General features: G+C 44.4%; 1 protein-coding gene across 2 annotated transcripts in view; it reads left to right on the forward strand.

Moving 5' to 3' along the window:
* NUP93 (nucleoporin 93) overlaps positions 954-20827 on the forward strand; it is a 115837-nt gene continuing 95963 nt past the window's right edge. Inside the window, exon 1 of one of the 2 annotated variants that reach the window (XM_021093394.1) lies at positions 954-1069. The gene's annotated coding sequence lies outside the window, so the exon portion shown is untranslated. 2 annotated transcript variants of the gene reach the window in all.

Here is a 20827-nt window from a genome sequence, read left to right on the forward strand (position 1 = left end):
CCTACTGTCCATTCTCCACTCAGAGAGCTAGACGATTGTCCAGTGGCTTCCATTTGCACGAGGAATAATTTCAACTGCAAAGTCTGTCTTACTCCACCTAGCCTGGAGCATCCTCTTCCAGTCAAATTCTGTTCTTCAAACTCCATGGAGCCTTCAGTTTTGTTCCCTCTACTTGGAAAGTTCCGCAGCCAAGACTCAAGACTAGGCTGACTCTTGCTCCCTTCCTCCTTTCCTTTTCCTTCCTTCCTTCCATAGCCGCAGCCGCATGGTATGGAAGTTCTCAGGCTAGGCGTCAAACAGAATCAGAGCTGTAGGTGCCGGCCTACACCACAGCCCAGCAACACCAGATTCAAGGTGCACCTGCCACTTACGCTGCAGCTTGCGATGAGGCCAGATCCTTAACCCACTGAGCAAGGCCAGGGATCCAACCTGCGTCTTTGTGGATACTAGCTGGGATCTTAACCCGCTGAGCCACAACAGGAACTCCTGGGCCGCCCCTTTCTCATCAACGTTTCAGCTCAGCGGTCACCTCAGAGAAGCCTACTCTGACCATGTAGGCATTCTCTCTCCCATCACCCAGCTTTTTCCGAAATTGTCCTTAACAAACTCGAAGTGATTTATTCTATTGTGTTTTCCCTATCAGCCTGAGAACCTATTACGGCAGGATCTTGCCTGTCGTGATCACCACTGTGCCCCTCGGGGCCTAGAATAGTGCCTGGTACTCTGATGGCGCTCATAAAGGGCGAGAAATCCGCAGGCAATTGTAGAATCGCTTTCTCAGGCTATAGCTGACTAACCACTTGGGCGGGGTGAGGGCAGGGCCGCTGGCGTTCGGGGATTGACAACTCAGCCGAAGGCCCCGCCCCCACCCAGCACCCAGCTCCGCCCCAACCCCGTCCTTGTCCGTGTCTCCTCCTTGGGTCTCCATAAAGTTCATTTGGCGGCGCGCCGCGCGGGGGCTTCTGGGAAAGTCGGCCTTAGCCAATCAGGAAGCGCAGGCGCGCGGCGCGAGAACCGGCGGCCGCGTTCTCAAGCCCGGACCTGAGCGCGGACAAAGCTGCAGAGCCAGGTAAGGGTGGTTTTGGCCGGGTCCTTCCGACTCGAGGCATGTCCTTGAACCCAGGGCCCCGAGGCTAGGTAGAGCCCAGTCGCTAGTCTCAGAGCGGTGCTGCGCACACTTCCCGTTCGCCTCATGGCAGCCGGCACGCCTGACGCCGGCGACACAGCGCCCTGTCGAACCCCCCCCCCCCCCCCGCCCATTACAGCGTTAGGCTGCGCTTCAGCAGTGTCTTTTATCTGCCCTCATTCTGAATACAGAGCCTTGGCCTTCCGACTGCCCTCCTCCCGCGCTGCAGCGCTTTGCCGGCGTGCCACGCCCACCCCTACACTGCCAGCCCACCCCTCCACCACACTGCGCCTGATAACTTTCGTGCCTGCGCCCTGCCAACTCGCTCGCCCCTCGGGGATACACCCTGTTGGCAGGAAAAGGTTCTTTAGGCGAGGGTGATGACTCCGAGCCTTGGCCTGTCGTCTCTGTCTGCATCCAGGGGAAATGCTCCTTCTCATCCAGGGAGATAACTAGTGATTAGAACCTGGAGGTGGCCTTTACTTTCTCTGGGTTCACAGCACCTCATCCTCTGCAAAGGCAATGCCTATGTTTACCGGATCTCTTTTTAAGAAATTACGGGCCGACCACAGTGGTCTTTGTTCAAAATTTGGCTGACCCATTGACAGAGCCGCTGGTCGGGGTTTGCCCTTTATCGGGTGTGAGAAGACGGTTTCGATTTTTTTTTTGTTTTGACAGAAATGTCTTTCAGCATGAGTAAGGGTCACCTTTCTTTTCTGTCGTTGGGGGGGCGGGCGTGAGAGGATGTCCTTGGACATCTTAGCACATCTTTCTTTCAGCTATAATTCTTTGTGCATTTATTTGTGTTTGGGACATTTTCATTTTTCATTTATGGTGATCTCACTCAAAGCTTATAGTTCTGAATACCTATGTGTTAGGGAACAGGTCTCACATTTTAATCTCCAGCCTGAGCCTTTCCTTGATCTATATCCAGTTGCCTACTTAATATCTTCATTGAGATGGTTGGGAATCAAACGGAACCTATCAAGATAGCAAGCTCCCTTCCACCTCTCTTTCCAGACTCCTCTTGCTGTTTTTCCTTTTCTCAGTAGTGTAAAAGGCTCTGACCTATAACCAGTGAGTCATGCTTGACTGCTCTCTTTCTCGCCTGGATTTTTATTTATTTATTTATTTAATTTTACCACTGCACCTGTGGCATATGGCAGTTCCCGAGCTAGGGGTTGAATTGGAGCTGTAGCTGAGGCCTACGCCACAGCCATGGAATGCCAGATCAGAGCTGCATCTGCAATCTCTACTGCATTTGTGGCATCGCCGGATCTTTAACCCACTGAGGCAGGCAAGGGATCCACCCTGCATGTACATGGGTCCTTAACCTGCTGAGCCACTATGGGAACTCTCTCTTGGATAATTGAAATAGTCTCCCATGTCACCTTCTGACTTCTCTTTTAAACACAGCAGTTAGAAGGATCCTTTTATTTATTTTTTTAGGGCCACACCCGAGGCATAGGGAAGTTTCCAGGTCAGGGGTTGAATTGGAGCTGTAGCTGCTGGCCTATGCCATAGCCACAGCAACGCGGGATTCGAGCTGCATCTGCGACCTATACCATAGCTCATGGCAATGCTGACTGTACAAGGATCCTTTTGATACACAAGTCAGATCATATCACTCATTTACTTAAACCAACCAATGGGTCTTCTTCTCATTTAAAGATGAACTTACACTGAGCTGTAAGGTTTTATGTGATCTGACCCACTGATACTTTTCCACCTTGATTTTTTGCTACCCTCCTCTTCTTCTACATGGCAGATACACTTCAGCCTCAGACCTTTGTGCTTGCAGTTCAGTACTCATGGTTTGCTTCCTTAGTTCTTTCAGGTTTTTATTCAACGGTCATCTAGCGAGGCTTTTCTCGCTTCCTATCTTCCTTTACCACTTAGTTCTTATATTTTATTCACTTATCTTGTGTATTGTTTGTTTTCCCCTTCTAGAATGTGAAGTGGGTTTTTTTAAAATTATAACTTATTTATTTATTTTTTTGTCTTTTTGTCTTTTTCTAGGGCTGCACGCACGGTATATGGAGGTTCCCAGGCTAGGGGTCCAATTGGAGCTGTAGCCACCGGCCTACACCAGAGCCACAGCAACGTGGGAATCCGAGCCCCGTCTGTGACCTGCACCACAGCTCATGGCAATGCTGGATCCTTAACCCACTAAGCAAGGCCAGGGATGAACTGAAACATCATGATTCCTAGTTGGATTCATTAACCACTGAGCCACGACGGGAACTCCAAGGTTTTTTTTTTTCTTTTTTAATCTGTTTTGTTCCCTCATGTATCCTCAGCACCTAGACCTGGCACACAGTAGGTACTCAATAAATAGGAAATAAATCCGTGTACCTGGCACTGTTAGAGGCTTGGGGATCCGGCAGTGACTGAGATAGCCCTGCCCTCACTGAGCTGCTGTTTCTGTGGAGGACACCACCAGCAATAAACATGCAGGGATAGCATGTTGCAGCAGGGCTGTTTTTTAAAAAGATGACAAGTTATCTGAATAAAGACCCAATTGAAACCAGAGAGGGGCAAGAGCATTCCTGGAAGGGAATAGCAAGTGCAAATACTTGGAGATGTGGTGAGTTTGAGTGTCTCAACCTGCTTCCTGATGGACTGAAGTAGAAATAAGGTAGAAAGACAGATGTGCTAAGGAGAGGGAGGGCTCAGATCAAAGACCTGAAGGTGAAGACCCTAGGTATGTTTAGGGGTCAGGTCACTTTAATTCAGCAAACATTTATTTGGTACCTTTTTTTTTGGCTGCACCCACAGCATATGGAAGTTCCCAGGCCAGGGATCAAAGCTGAGCCTCAGTTGCAGCAGCACCAGATCCTTAACCCACTGCCCCCAGACAGTGCGGCTCCTTAACCCATTATGCCACAGTGGGAACTTCACATTTGGTATCTTTTTTTGTGCTTAACTTAGTAGCTGAGCAGTCTGTGGACCTTACCTGCAGGAATTCTCCATGTAGAAAGGAGGACAGACTTAGGAAGAAATCATCCTACGTCTTCCAGCTGGCCTGGGAAGAACAGTAACACAAGGTTCAGGATAGTGTGGGAGGGTTTGTGGTAGGTGGACTGTCCCAGCTGACTTTGCAAGATATATAGGAGTTCCCCTGCGACAGGGTGAGTTTGTGTTCTAGTAGTGTGTACCTGCATGTGCTGGGGTGTGGAGGGAGGAAACAGCATGGAGCACCCCAGGGAGTGCATTATTAGGGTGACTGCGGGGGTGGGGGGAGGGCAGTAAGATGTGAGGATGATAAGGGTGGCAGTGCCCATTATTTGGAGGGTGCCCTGTTTGGCCATGGTAAAGTGTGAGTGCTTCTCCTGTAGAGGATAGATAGAGTCCCTGAGGGGATAAAAGCAGGGGAGCACTTCAGAAAGACCTTTCTAGACAAGGGGAGTGTGAGTTAGAGGAATGAAAAGGTTTAGACTATTGATGTAATCAGGAGAAAAGCGAGAGGTTAGAGTGGGGGCAAAAGAAATGAGGGTTCACCTTTGCAAAAGATTTGAGAAGTAGAGCTGGAGATTGGCTCAGGTGACTCTCAGGTGGTTTCTGACTGAATTGACTGGGTCCGTTTTGCCAACAGAGATCACAAACGCAAGAGGAGGAAGTGGTGGTGCTGGTGGTGGCGGTGGCAGCTGAGAGGAGGGAGAAGTGAGGAGCTAGGAGTATGTGTAGTTCGAGGCACCCATTGATCAGCCAGGTGCAGGTGTCAGATGGACAGTTGGAAATAATTGGCCTGGGGAGAGCAGGGCTGGGCATAGAGATATGGAAGTCACCTTTGTTTAATGGGTCAGGATCCTTGCCTGACTCAGAGGTCCTTGGATGGACTTGCTGGGGAAGGGCAGTGTTGAGCCTCCTGACACTGCCTGCTCAAGAGTATGGGTGTGGTTCTGTTGTGTGCAGGTGTATGTGAACAGATTCAGAGAGGTCTGTAGCCATTGGAAGAATAATGGCCACTGGTCAGAATTGTAGTTGAAGCCATGGCCCAGGTGAATGTTATCCAGAGAAATACATAATGTGAGAAAAGGAGGTCCAAGGATAGAAGCTCGGCATATGAGAGCCCAGTAGGTAAAGAAGCCACAGCAGAGGAGGCTGAGAGAGGGAGGAGCTGGAAGAGCAGGAGAAGAACCGGGAGAAGGTAGAATCTCCAAGTCAAGGGAAGAGAGAGTTTCAGGAAGATAGGACTGGTCAGGTTGTCAGAGGGTATGAGAAAGGATTGACGAGTCCATTGGATTTGGCAGTTAGGTCATCGGTGACTGCCCAGGAATTCAGGATATGGGAGGGAGGCAAGCAGAAGTTAGATTGCAGTGGGTGATGAACGAATGAGGTATGGCAAAGAATGGCCATCTCTTTATGAAGAGATTGGGAGCCAGAGGAGGACATGGGGTTTAGGATTTTTTTTTTTTTTTTTAATATTGCTTTTTAGGGCTGTACCTGCAGCATATGGAAGTTCCCATGCTAGGGATCAAATTGGAGCTGCAGCCGCCATCCTGTGCCACAGCCACGCCAGATCTGAGCTGTGCCTGTGACCAGCTCGGGGCGATGCTGGATCCTTTAACCCACTGAATTAGACCAGGGATAGAATCTGCATCCTCATGGATACTAGTTGGGTTCTTAAACCGCTGAGCTACATTGGGAACTCCTTTAATAAACTTTTTAGTTTAAAATTAATTTAGATTTACAGAAAACATGCAAGATAGTATGGAGTCCTCTGTACCCCTCACCCAGTTTCCTCTATTGTGAGGAATTATTTTAGGGAAGGAGAGACCTAAGTTTTAGAAGAAACTAATGACAGTAGAAAAAAGGACAACAGTCACTTTTTGAGCTCTGGCTACATGTGAATCTCTGCCATGGGCTTTACTTATGTATTCTAATGCCATCCTCATGGCAGCCCTCTGATGCCAAGCCCGCTGCTTTTCCCATCTCCCCCATTTCAGTAAATGGCACGTTCATGGTCTGAGTTAATCAGGCCTAAAGCCTTGGTATTGTCTTGGACTTCTTTTTTCCTCTCACACTCAATATCAACAATTCACGTCTATACTAAATCTACTCTTAAAACATATGTAAAACATGTTCTTTTTTTGGTGCAGGGCAGGGGGTCTCATCTACCGCTGTTACTCTGTTCCACACTGTTCTCATTTATCGTGTCTTCTGAATGATAGATTAGCCTGGTTCGTTCTTTGTCCCCTCCCTCCTCTGGTCTCACACAGCAGTGGGAAGGAACCTTGGAGAAGACTCAACCCTTCACTAGCTCTCGTCACACACATAGGCTGAAATCAGAGTCCTAGCCTGGTACTGGGAAGCCTGTGAGGTCTGACCCTGCCCTGACCTCTTCTCCCACCACCCTTCCCCATTCCCCATGATTGTGTGCTTCAGCCCTCTGGCCTCCTGCTCTCAAAGAGTGAATACACTTGCCTTGTGTCCTTGATAGATGTCTCCATAGCTTACTCCCTTACTTCATTCAAGTCTCTGTTCAGAGCTTTCCTTTTTTTAATTTTTATTTTATTTTTTTGCTTTTTAGGTCTACATCTATGGAAGTTTCCAGGCTAGGGGTCAAATCATAGCTGTAGCTGCTGGCCTGTGCCACAGCCACAGCAATGCCAGATCCTGGCCGAGTCTGCCACCCACACCACAGCTCAGGGCAACCCCAGATCCTTAACCCTCTGAGCGAGGTCACCGATCAAACCCGCGTCCTCGTGGATACTAGTCGAATTTGTTTCCACTGCGCCAAAATGGGAACTCCCAAAGTTTCCTTTTAAAAGAAACTTCTCAGTTCTCTGGTGGCACAGTGGGTTAAGGATCTGGTGGTGTCACTGTAGTGGCATAGGTTACCGCTGTTGTGTGGGTTTGATCCCTGGCCTGGGAACTTCCATATGCTATGGTGCAGGCAAAAAAAAACAAAAAAAATAAGAAAACAAAAAAAAAACAAAAGCTTTTCAGAACACCCCAGCTAAAGCAGTCCCACCGTTCACTTTACCACATTTCCCTATTTTAGCTCCTTAATAGCACTTATTATTACCTGGTATCATGCATCTCTTTATGCATTTTTATTGTCTGTTTCCTAACAGACTTAAACTCCTCAAGACTGGGAACCTTGTCTGGTTTTTCCATAGCTCCACTCCTGTTGCTTTGAACAAACAGTATGTAGTAGATGCTCAATAAATATTTGTTTAATGAATGAAGGAAAGAAGGAAGATGGAGCTCTAACTTTGGTGGACTTTACAAGGCCTACAGGAATTTAGAAAATGAGTCAATTAGACATTTGGGGGAAGGTTTGCAGAACGTTATACTTACAGTTATTGACTGTATTGAGGACCTAGCTACTGTATTTAAGGGCACTGTTGGAATTATATATTTACCGAAAAGGAAAAGCTACAAAAATTTTTAAAAGTCGTTTGGGGGAGAAGGAATCTAGGTATTACTAGACAATGACATGAGGCAAGTTAGGAGAACGACGTCAGCAGGATGGTGGACGTACAGGTCCTGAATTGCTTGTCCCCCCATAAAAATGACAAAAACATCAAATAAATATATATTGATGAGAATAGCTCTGTGAGAGCTCTAGAACAAGGAGGCTGCAGAAACCCTGCGGAGCACAAGAATAGAGGATTTGGCCATATGAAAATGTATATGGCAAATAATAAATGTAGTAGAGAGGAATTTAGAAGAGGGGAGATTCCTGTGAGCTGGTATCAAGGAAAACCATGGAGGACCTGAGTTTGTTGTAAAAATGATGGCTAATGTTTGGTTACTGTGAGGCAGGTGGGAGAGAGACAACTATTTTTCCATTTCACAGATGAGGCCCAGAGGGAGTAATTAATTTGCCCAGAGTCACCCAGCTGGGGAGTAGAGTTCCTGGCTAGATCTCAGGGGTGCAGTGGAAGGTGAGCAGATGTTCCTGGTTGTGAAAAGTGGATGAGGAAGGGCAGAGCAGGCATGCTCAAGGATGGTCAGGGACAGAGTAAGTCACATCACTGATACACAGGGTTTTTCCAAGAGCAGCATCTCATCTGGATCCTGTGAGTGGGAGGCACTGAGGGCTTTGGAATGAGGGCAACATAGGGAAAATGATGGTAGAAAGATGAAGGTGGCCACACTGAGCAGAGCAAGATGTGCAGTGGCAGGGGCTAGAACTTGCATCTAGTAAGAACTTGGGCTTAAAGGGGTGGAGGTCTGGCTTTGAGTGATGGTGATGAGAATGGAAGCAACAGACTAGCGTTATTGTAATCATTTCACAGTATGATATGTCTATCAAATCATCACTTGATAGATGCCTTAAAATTCTACAATATTATATGTCAGTTATATCTTAATAAAGCTAGCAGAAGAGAAAAAAAAGCAACAGAAGATACTTCAAACATAAAGTATCTTTTGCTATCTCAATCTGTTTAGGTAATGAGAGATTTGGAGAGTGAGGGATAACATGTTACCTGAATCTCCAGTACTTGGTTTCCTGAGAGTAGGGAGTTAGGGAGGAGCAATAGTTTGGATAATGAGGAATACCTTCCTGCTTTCTCTTAAAAATGAATCTGTATCTTTTATGGTTTCTAAGCCTGGAGAGTGGAGTATAACCTGTAAATAAATATTACAAGGTCATGCACAGATGCCAGAAAGGGTCTTTTAGAACCTGAGAGAGAGAAGCCAGGATACAGGTGGAGGGGTTTAGGAGGGCAGCTGATGGTTGTGGCTGTGGGTGGATAACTGCATTTTGAGACATGCTGGGTGTGAGAGTTATGGGTTTGGGTGGATATGCATAGGCAGTGCCGGGAAACTCTTGGCTTGGAGTGGGGTGCAGAAGCAGGATGGGGATGTGGATTTAACATTCATTGCCATCACGGATTTAAGGGGCACTGGTGAGACAACATTCTGAAGCAGGGAGTTTAGAGGTTTTAAAATGAACAGGTTATTAAAAATTAGAAAAGATCACACACACTTATGAAAAAGCATTCGGATTGACAGTGTATGAAATGAAAAGTAGAAATCTTCCAACTCTTAGCTTTGCTCTTTCTGAAGGTAACGCCCAGCTTCTTTATATGCTGATGTTATGTTTCTTGCTATTTCTTCTAAATGGTGTCTGTAAACAAACCTTAATATGTGTATGTTATACCTTATATATAATATATATTGAATGTAGAGCTTGATTAATTTTTAAATATTCACTCATGTGACCACCCCCTGTATTGAGATACAGAATATTTCCAATACCCTAGTGTTCTAGCTTGGGCTGCCATATAAACTGCCATGACTTGAGTGGCTTAAACAACAGAAGTTTGTTTTTTTTCACAGTTGTGGAGACTGGCAGTCTGAGACCAGGGTGCCACATGGTTGGGTTCCTGTGAGGGCCCTCTTCGTGGCTTGGAGATGCACTACCTGTTCTTTCCTGGGTGAATGTGTGTGTGGTGTGGGGGAGGGAGATAGAGGAAATAGCCTTCAGGTGTCTTTTCTTAGGGCACTAATCCCATCCTGAGCCCCCCTCCCTCCATGACCTCATCTAAACCTGATTACCTCCCAAAGGCCCCTTCTCCAAATACCTTCACATTGAGGGTTAAGGCTTCAAAATATGAATTTTGGAGGGACATGTTTCACTTTCTGTAGTGCCAGGGAAGTTCTGTTGTGGTGCCCCCCAGTCATTCTCTTCCACTCCCCAATAACCAGGATTCTGATTTCTAGCACTACAGATTCATTTTTTTTCTGTTCTTAAAATCCAAATAAATGGATTCATGCAGTTTGTTTTTGTTGTTTTGTTTTTGTATCTGGCTATGTAGGTTTTTTGTTTTGTTTTGTTTTTTGTCTTTTTAGGGCCACACCGAGGCATGTGGAGGTTCCCAGGCTATGGGTACATCACAACCACAGAAATGCCAGATCCGAGCCACGTCTGTGACCTACACCACAGTTCATAGCAATGCCAGATCCTTAACTCAGCAAAATCGGGGATCAAACTTGCGTCCTCATGGATACTAGTCAGATTCGTTTTCGCTGAGCCATGACAGGAGCTCTTACTTTAGTTTTATGTCTGTGAGTGAGATGTGTCCCTTATTGTCTCAAGTAGTTGTAGTTTGATTTTTTTCATTGTTCTCTGGTATGGTGGGGTATGAACGAACATATCACTATAAAAAACACAAATGGTGTAATTCTGTATATACAGTGTTTTAAGATTATTTGGGGCAGGGAGAGGGACTGGGGACTAGACTTTTGTTAGAATCTGATAATGGCTATAGTGCTTTTCTTATATTTAAAAAAAATATTTCCAGAGGTGCCTTTGATGCTGTGTCATGGCTTTCAGGACAAGAAGCCTTCCTTAGTTCACAGCAGGGTTTCTCAACCTTGACGCTATGGATATTTTGGGCTGAGTAATCCTTTTTTATTTTTTTTTAAAGTTTTGTTGAACTATAGTTGATTTACAGTGTTGTGATCATTTTTGTTGTGTAGCAAAGTGACTCAGTTATACATACATCCATTCCTTTTTAGATTCTTTTCCCTTATAGATTATCACAGAGTATTGGGTAGAGTTCCCTGTGCTGTGCATCAGATCCCTGTTGGCCGGTCATTCCTTATACCGCAGCGTGCATATGCCAATCCCAGACTCCCAGTCCATCCCTTTTCCCCCTCCACCTGTCCTCTTTGGTAACCATAAGTTTGTTTTCAAAATCTGTGAGTCTTTTTCTGTTACATAAATAAATTGATTTGTATCCTTTTTAAAGATTCCACATACAAGTGATATCTTGTGATGTTTGTCTTTCACTGTCTAACTTAGTATGATAATCTCTGGGTCCATCCGTGTTGCTGCAAATGGCATTATTTCATTCTTTTTCATGACTGAGTAATATTCCTCTGTGTGTGTGTGTGTGTGTGTGTGTGTGTGTGTGTGTGTGTGTGTGTGTGGATGTCTTTATCCATTCCTCTGTCAGTGGGCGTTTAGTTTGCTTCCCAGTTTTGGCTATTGTAAAGAGTGTTGCAGTGAACATTGGGGGAGCATGTGTCTTTTTGAATTGTGGCTTCCTCCAGGTAGATGCCCAGGAGTGGGATTGCTGGATCATATGGTAGTTCTATTTTTAGTTTTATGAGGAACCTCCATACTGTTTTCCGTAGTGGTTGTACCAGTTTACATTTCCTAAGTGTAAGAGGGTTCCCTTTTCTCTGCACCCTTTCTAGCATTTGTTTGCAGCCTTTTTTTTTTTTCTTTTTAAGGGCCGCACCCTCAGCATGTGGAATTTCCCAGGCTAGAGGTAGAATCGCAGCTACAACTGACAGCCTATATCACAGCAACGCAGAATCCAAGCCGCATCTGCAGACTACACCACAGTCGACAGCAACACCAGATCCCCAACCCACTGAGCGAGGCCAGGGATCGAACCTGCATCCTCACGGATACTAGCTGGATTCGTTTCTACTGAGCCACAATAGGAACTCCCCTTCATAGTAGTTTTGATATGCATTTCTCTAGTGGTTAGTGAGTTGAGCATCTTTTCATGTATTTTTTTGTCATCCATATGTCTTTTTGGAGAAATGTCTATTTAAATCTTTTCATTTTTTGACTAGGTTGTTTGTGGGGTTTTTTGTTTGTTTGTTTGTTTTTTGATATTGGATAATTCTTTGTTGTGTAGGCTGTGCTGTGCATCATAGGTTGTTTAGCGACACTCCTGACCTCTGCCCTCTAGATGTCAGTAGCACATGGTCTCTCCCTCTCTCTCTCTCTCAGTTGTGACAACCAAAAATGCCCTAGATATTGCCAGTGCTTCCTTGGGAACAAAGCTGCCCCCATCTGAGAACTGCTGGTTTAGAGAAAAGAGCCAGAGCCTTTTGGAGATGGACTTGGTGATCCTGCCCTCTTTGTGCATATGGGGCCCATGTCTTTCCTAAGGTTCTATATACAGGTAATTTTCATCATCGCTAAAGCGGGGCTGCTCCTTCCGAGGACACATTCATTAAGTGAGTTGAAAGAGTGCATTAAGACATCCCTCATTTGTAAATTCTTCATGGCAAGCAGGACCTTAGAACTCACTTGAACCAACCCCGTCCTTCCACTGGTGGTGAAACTGGGATCCAGAGATGGAGAGGGACCAGTCCCAGGGTCAGAGGGCTGATGTGAGGCAAACCAGGGAGAGTCCACAGCTTTATCCCAGCTTTATCTATTCTGCTTAGAGCATTTGTCATAAAGTAGCCTGTGTGGATAGTTTCTGTGTGATTCCAGATTGCTTCTCTTTGCTCATTGAAGATGAAATGATACAAGTGTTATTTTATGTATCAGGAAAGCTGATACTACGCACTCCTTACTGCAAACACTGAGTCATCCAGGCCGGCATCTGTACTGAATCACCCAGGTCTTTAATTTCTCTTCTGTCTATGGTAATTTATTTTAGTTCTTTGTTTTCTCCAGAAGTCTCCCTTATGAATAATGATTAGGTCTAACTCTTTTAGTCTCACAGGACTATAAAGAATTATCCACAAGATACATTTTTTTTTAAATCATCTTTTTCCTCCTCTTCCAGAGATGTCTGAAACAGTAGTATCTGTTAAGATGTAATTTTCTTGTGGTTGTTGTAATTGACAGCTGACAGGTACAGTACAGAGTAGAATGATACTGTCATTAATCCATAGTTCATCTATTCAGAAGAGAGGAGAGCAGAACCAGCCTTCAGTTTTTGATACCTCTTGTGAAGCTTCCCTAATTAATCTTGGTGTTGAACATTGAACACTGTTCTTGTGTCTTAATCCTATTACAGTCCAATTAATAAGAAAGTTTGAGGGCAAGATTTCCCCTTGAAATTCGGTGCTAAATTTCTTTTGACTCACACCTTCATTGTGGAGATTTGGATTTGTAATAAAAACCATATTCGATAATGGATTTTCTTTTCTTTTTTTTGTCTTTTGTCTTTTTAGGGCTGCACCCGAGACATATGGAGGCTCCTAGGCTAGGGTTCTAATCGGAGCTGTAGCTGCCGGCCTATGCCACAGCCACAGCTACAGCAACGCCAGATCTGAGCCACATTTGTGACCTACACCACAGCTCATGGCAAATGCCAGGTCCTTAACCCACTGAGCAAGGCCAGGGATTGAACCTGCAACCTCATGTTTCCTAGTTGGATTTGTTTCCACTGTGCCTCGATGGAACTCCGATAATGGATTTTTTTACATTGTACATTCAAAAATTGTAACGGTCTCCCAGAAGTTCTTACTGAATGCATATGATGCTGTGATCAAATAAGTTGTAATTTAGTATCACATATTTACGGGAAGATTATTCGAAGCAGAGATGCTTATAATTAAGTGAAAAATGTTGCCAAATTGGCAAATTTGGAAATAAGCTATAATAGCATTTTACAATGACATAAATCAGGAGTTTATAAAATACTTTCTGTGTGTTATCAACCCTTTGAAATTGATAAGCATTATCATTTCCTTTTTAGCTGGATTGTTAACCCACTGCACTACAGCAGGAACTCCTGAAATATTTTTAGATTTATTTTACTGTCACATTAAAACTTCAAAAAAATAATAAAAAAAAGCATTGTACATTTTGAATAAAAAAGGTATAAGTAGCAGCATCAGTTATTTCCTCTGATGTAAATGAAATTCCCCCCTCTGACAACATTCGAAAGACAGCAGTACTAAATGTGCATTTGTTAGATTGTGAGATCTTTGTAATTGAAAGAGGTAGTATTTAGGTATGCGGTAAAAGCAGAATTCCACAGTGAGCTGTAATAAGTAATTGTTGGGGTATACTGACCTGCTGCAGGGAAAGTAGCTGGTGTCATCTCCCTGTGCACGTCAGTGAACTGAGAGAGAGAGTCTTTTAATGCTGAAGGAAAGACAGATGACCCTGTCTTTACCCTTTCATCTCTTTCGCAATCCACGGTATTTCTTGGATAACTGGTCTGTTTGGATGGTGGGCGGTAAGGAGAAGGGAAAGTTCACCTGGGTTGTTGAGTATGTTGTGGTGTCCTTGAAAAGGGCTGCGAGTTCCCCCTGGCACTCTGTGCTGGGTCAAAAGAACATGTACTGGACAGATTTCATCATTTACAAAACATTTCTTCTCCCACATATACTCTCTAAGTAAACAATTTAAAGAGGGAAGGGGGACTGGGGAGGGGCCAGTCCCAGGGTCAGAGGGCTGATGTGAGGCAAACCCGGGAGAGTCCACAGCTTTGGATTTTCCATACATCAAGCAAGTGTCAGTTTCTGGACAGCGGCTGGGTTCCCTACTATTTAACTCAGTCCTGACACTATCTGGAGATAGCACTGGATCCCACATGTTAAGGATCCAGTCCCATAGCCCCCACCCCCTTTAGATGCCAGTTGCCAAGTCCAGGTTGCTACTTGTGCTTCTGACCAATTGGCTACAAATCAGAGGTTCTCACCACTGCCCCCACCCCCTCAGGTTTGATTAGATTGCTAGGACAACTCACAGAACTCGGAGAACATCTAGTTTATTTATTTTTTTTGTTTTAGGGCCGCACGTTCGGCATATAGAGGTTCCCAGTCTAGGGGTCGAATCAGAGGTGGAGCAGCCGGCCCACACCACAGCCACAGCAGTTTGGGACCTGAGCTGAGTTGGTGACCTACACCACAGCTCACAGCAGTGCCGGATCTTTAACCCGCTGAGCGGAGCCAGGGATCAAACCTGTGTCTTCATTGATGCTAGTCAGATTCATTTCTGTTGAGCTACGGTGGGCACTCAAGAACAGTTACTTAACATTCACCAGTTTATTATAGATGATACAGATGAGTGGCCGGATAGAGAGGTACACAGGGCGAGGTCCGGAAGTGTCCTTAGTCCTCTGTCTCTGTGGAACCAGGGTGTGCCATTCTCCAGCCCTGAAGCTCATCAGATCTCATTGTTCAAGAGATTTCATTCAAGAGTTCCCTCTGTGGCCTAGCGGGTGAAGAACTCGACTAGAACCACGAGGGTGTGGGGTCCATCTCCGGCCTCGCTCAGTGGGTTAAGAATCCCACATTGCCATAAGCTGCGGTGTAAATCACAGATGCGACTTGAATCTGGCATGGCTGTGGCTTAGTCTGGCAGCTGCAGCTCCATTTCCACCCCTAGCCTGGGAATTCCCATATGCAGCAGGTGGGACCCTAAAAAGAAAAGAAAATAAAGTTTTCATGGAGCTTAATCTGTAGGACCACCGCCCCCCACTTCCCTTGGTGGGTGGGGCCGAAAGTTCTAACCTTCTAATCACTTGGTCTTTGTGGGGACCAGCCATCCTGAAGCTATCTAGCATAGCCCCTCCAGGTCACTGGATTTACATAAACTCAGGTGCACTTAAAAGGGGGGTTCCTTCTGAGTTACAAAAGACTCCTAACTTCAGGATGTTCTAGGGGTTTTAGAAGCTTTGTGCTAGGAACCCAGGGACAAAGACTAAATACATTTCTTCCTATACTAAACTACTCTTTTCTGGCTTGATTAAATATTTAACACGGTTATATTGGGAATGTGGAAATGACCATATTTTTCATAATTAAGGCATGTTAATGGCCAGTATACCGAAATTATTTAATGCATTTTTTTTTGTTCTGCCTTTTTTTTTTTTTTTTTTAATTTATTTCATCCTATGTGCAGCCTGGGGATTTTTTTTTCTCTTTCTTAAGAATGTTTATGTGCCCGAGAGGAGCAATTTTTTGGACACTGAATGGCAGGTGAATGCTGACTAATTTGAGGAAATGGAAGTCTGCCCAGCCTTTGGTTTTAGCTTTAGGTAGGAGCTGTCTCTCTAAAGCTGCAGGCTTTAATTTTTACCTCTAGTTAATTTTCCTTGCATCCTTTAGGTGTGGTGAAGAGGTCTGGATCTTGGAAATTTCCCACAAAGAACACCCACCATTTCTAATAGAGCAGGGTGTACTGCAGCCTCTGAAAAACAGTGGGTCATTGTCCTTTGTTTTGGGGGTGGGGGACCTTTTTTATTGAAGTACGATACGCAATGAGAAAAGTGTGTAAAATCATGAATCTAGCTCAATGAATGTTCTCAAAGTGAACACACTATTTATTAAGCAGAACCCAGAATAGAAAACCAAAATTACCAGCCCCCCAGAACCCTCCTTTCTGCCCTCCTCCCCCCAAGGGTAGCCCATCTTGCCTTCTGACAACAGTGGTAAGTTTGCTTTTCACTTTAATGCTTGTGATTTCCCGGGTGTCTGAGGAGGTCTTTGGAGGCTCAGTAGGACTTTTACCTAGAGGCATAAAGAGCAGTTTGTTGCTCAGGGAGCTGGTAGCCTGTGATGCTCTCTGCAGCAACTTCCAGTGTTTCTAGAGACCTCTCAACAGTCAGGCTCACAGTCATAGTGACAGCTAGGAGGCACCCTTCCCCTCATGCTGTGAGTTTGTCCATGCTGGCCTTTTCCTGTCCAGTCCCAGTTTTGCTGCATTTTATGTTCCACATACTCCTTCTAGGGTTCTCAGTGCAGCTTCTTCCTGGATCCCACCTCCATAGCTCCCCAGGGGTGCAGCCGGCATCCAGTCTCTGCATGCGTCCTGGCCAGATTTTCCCAACATCAAGCGTAGACTTCCCTCTCACATCTGGCCTCCCCCTGATCATTTTAGCTCTCTCTATTGGACAAAGCTAATGAGGTACTTTCATGATCAGTTTTCAGTATCTTGGGTCAAAATTGATATTTGGTTGGTTTAACCCCTATGTTTTGTGGCTAAGTTGATGTTTAAAATTTGTCTTTAATTTAATTTTATGCTTTTTTTGCTTTTTAGAGCCGCACACGGGGTATTATGGAAGTTCCCAGGCCAGGGGTCGAATTGGAGCTGCAGCTGCCAGCCTACGCTACAGTCACAGCCATGCGGGATCCAAGCCACGTCTATGACCTACACCACAGCTCATGGCAACACCAGATCCTTAACCCACTGAGCAAGGCCAGGGATCAAACCTGCATCCTCAGGTATTAGTCAGGTTCATTCAATTCACAACAGGAATTCTGTCTTTAATTAAGTTAATCATACATTTAAAAATTTTAATGAAATAGGATGATGACTACATCACAGTATAGATTTGTAAACTTTAATAACTTTTTTTGTAAATCAGTTTCCACTTGTTGAGTTATAATGCAAGACAGATCCAGTTTTTCCCAAATAGGGTATTATGTACATTTTTCTCTTCTCTCAGACAGACATGGAACAAGCTTATTTTCTACTCTGAAGTTACATAGCACAATTCTCCATGTATGTATATTCGTTCTTTTAGTTTGGAATTTGGTCACCTGAAAACTGGGCTATTCTAAAATACCACTGGGTTTTTGTCTGGGTATTTAGAGGGAAAGCACTAGTCTGCACCAAGTGTGATCTGAATTCGTGCCATTTGTACTGTCACTGCCTTATGCTGTGCAGCCTCAGAAATGTTAACTATCAGTTGGTAGTCAGAAGGAAATGTGTTTGCTCTGGTCTCTGCTTGCCAGTGGGTGCTGATTTGGCAAGGGTGTGTAGGACGCCTTCAAGAAGAACAGACTCTCCACAAATGGAAGAATAAAACTCCTCTGAGTCATTCAGCAGATGAGCACCTACTATGTGCCAGGCACTGTTCTAGGAACATGAGGTACCTCAGTGAACAAAACAGGCAAAAATCCCTGTCCATGTGGGGCTTACATTCTAGTCAAGGTAACAGACAGTAAAGGAGATGGGGGAGTGCTGGGGAAGTGGTTGCAGGTTACACTCATAAATATCTTGTTCTTGGAGTTCCCGTCGTGGTTCATGTAGTTAACAAATCCGACCAGGAACCATGAGGTTTCGGGTTTGATCCCTGGCCTTACTCAGTGGGTTAAGGATCCATCATTGCCATGAGCTGTGGTGTAGGTTGCAGATGCGGCTTGGATCCCGCGTTGCTGTGGCTGTGACGTAGGCTGGTGGCTACAGCTCTGATTGGACCCCTTGCCTGGGAACTCCATGTGCCATGGATGCGGCCCTAGAAAAAGACAAAAAGACCAAAACAAAACAAAACAAAAAATTGTTGGTTAGCATCAAAGGCAAAGTGACAATTTAGCTGAGAGAGTTAGGGAATGAGCTTATCTTGGACGGGCACTTTCCAGGTAGAGGAAGTAGGGAGTAGTACAAAGAAAGGCTCTAGGGCAGGAATGTGCTTGACCCATTAGGGGAGCAGCAAGGAGGCCCCAGGGTGACTGGAGCCCAGAAAAGCAAGGGGGACAGGCTGAAAATGAGTCTGGAAGGTCAAGAGAGGCGGGTTGCCTCTGTAGGGCTTCACTCTGTACAGAGGATGGATGTGATCAGACTTTTAAAGGATCACTGGTTGCTGGGTTGAGAAGAGACTATAGGAGGCAAGGGCTGAAGTGGGGAAGCCAGGAAAGAGTCAGCAGTGACTTGGATGGGAGGAGATGGTGGGAAGAGGAATATTCTGGATGTATTTTGATGGCAGATTTGAAAGGCTCTGTTGGCTTGTTAGGTGTGGGGTGTGAGTCATAGAGGCCCCCAAGGATTTTAAGCCAAGCAATTGAGTAACAGTCTCCACTCTGAGAAGGCTGAGGAGCAGGTTTTGTAAGCAAAAGGTTAGAGCTCAGTTTGGGGCATATTAAATTTAAGATGTTGTTTAGAGATTCAGCCTTTATTTACCGTAGTCAAAATTCTGTTTAATTAACTAAAAAAATCTTATTTATTGGACCATATTAAAGTAAATCATGACTTTTATTTTGCCTTTACTACTTAAATCTGTCACTTTAAATCTTTGTATGGGCAGGTCATTTGAGAAACAGCATTTTCTCTGTCTGAATTTGTCTGACTTGGAAATGTTATGTGAAATGTTAAATATGTTAGATGTATTTCTTTTTCTTTTTTTTCTTCTTTTTTTTTTAAACACAAAAAAGTTTTGTTTCATTCAGTATTTTATTCAGGGAGTTCAAAAATTTTCCTTATGGGAATTCCTGCTGTGGTGCAATGGGAATGGTGGCATTTCTGCAGTGCCAGGATGCAGATTTGATCTCCGGCACTGGGAGTGGATTAGAGAATCCCGTGCGGCCACAGCTGTGGTTTAGTTCACAGCTGCGGCTAGGATCTGATCCCTGATCCCCAGCCCTGGTCTGGGAACTCCGTATGCCGTGGGTCAGCCTAAAAACAAAAACAAAAAAAAATTTTTTTTTCCTTGTGAAGGAAAAAAGTATTTCCTTCTCCTTGACTCTGTTAGACAAATTATTTTTATCTTAGAATAAAAAAATGTATGGGGTCGGGGGAAGAGGCAGCATACTACTTTTCTTTCCTCTTTCTGATGAGCAGCCATGTTTCTGGTAGTTCATAGAATGGCATTGGCCCTATAGGTTTCTGAGGAAAAAGATCTGTCCATCAGGCAGGAGCCTTTGTTTAATAATACTCTTCTGTCTCCTGTCTCTGGGAACATCTTTCTTCTTCTGCCACCCCCATTTTCTCAGGTAGAGATAGCTAGTTAGTTACAGCCTAATTCTATTAGGTCAAAAAAAGGGACAATGATTATCTAGAAACTTTAGGTGAAGAGTTATAGCATATGTGATTTTTTGTCTAAAGATTAAAGTCAGCGTGGCACTTTAGGAAGAATATCAAAATGTTTACTCCAGCTGAGCTATTTTTGTGCCCTTGCCTTTAAGTTTAATGTCCTTTAATGTTCATTTTAAAAATAATTTATTTTTTGGAGTTCCCATCAAGGCTCAGTGGTTAGCGAATCCGACTAGGAACCATGAGGTTGCTGGTTCGATCCCTGGCCTTGCTCAGTGGGTTATGGATCCGGTGTTGCCATGAGCTGTGGTTTAGGTTACAGAGGTGGCTTGGATCCAGCGTTACTGTGGCTGTGGCGTAGGCCGGTGGCTACAGCTCCGATTAGACCCCTAGCCTGGGAACCTCCAGTTGCCTTGGGAGAAGCCCAAGAAATGGCAAAGAAGACAAAAAACAAAAAACAAAAAAACAAAAAAAATTATTTTTCTGCTGTGGATTTATGGCAGAAACTATGCCCTTTTAACATTAACTTGAGTTTCGTAGCTGAGATAAAATTAGACATTACATTAACATTGTAACTACAGTTCCAGACCAGAGGGATTTCAAAAGTGCAATAGAGCCATGGGTTTTAAAACAAAAAGTATAATCAACGTGAGCTACTATTTAAAGAATTTTTTCTTTTTTGGGGTAATGATTTTGTTAGCTTTTAAGCAATGTAATTTTTTTTTTTTTTTTTTCTTTTTTTAGGGCCATACCTGTCACATATGGAGCTTCCCAGACCAGGGGTCTAATTGGAGCTAGTTGCCAGCCTACCCCACAGCCATAGCAATGCCAGATCTGAGCCATGTCTTCGGCCTACACCACAGCTCACCACAATGCCAGATCATTAATCTACTGAGCTTGGCCAGGGATCGAACCCACAACCTCATGGTGATTAGTTGGATTCGTTTCTGCTGCACCGCAACAGGAGCTCCCAAGCAATGTATATTTTTTAAATGATTTTTATACTGTTTGTCTTTTGTTGACTAAATGGTAGTAAGAGTTCAAAACATTCTCTTGGTCAAGAACCTTATACAAGGATGGTAGAGCGTATAGACGATTCATAAATGTGTAATATCCATAAAGTATCAACACTGTAGGGCTTTTCTCAGTTTTTGAAGAAACAGGTGATCTTGCTAAAATTCATGGTCTAGAAGCCAGCTGCTGTTTATATTAGTAGAATTATTAGTAGCAATGGTATTTCTGTAAGTAGTAGGTATATTATAATATTTTGAAAGTCA

The sequence above is a fragment of the Sus scrofa genome, chromosome 6 (genome assembly GCF_000003025.6).
Source record: "Sus scrofa isolate TJ Tabasco breed Duroc chromosome 6, Sscrofa11.1, whole genome shotgun sequence".
In the NCBI taxonomy this organism is placed as follows: Eukaryota; Metazoa; Chordata; class Mammalia; order Artiodactyla; family Suidae; genus Sus; species Sus scrofa.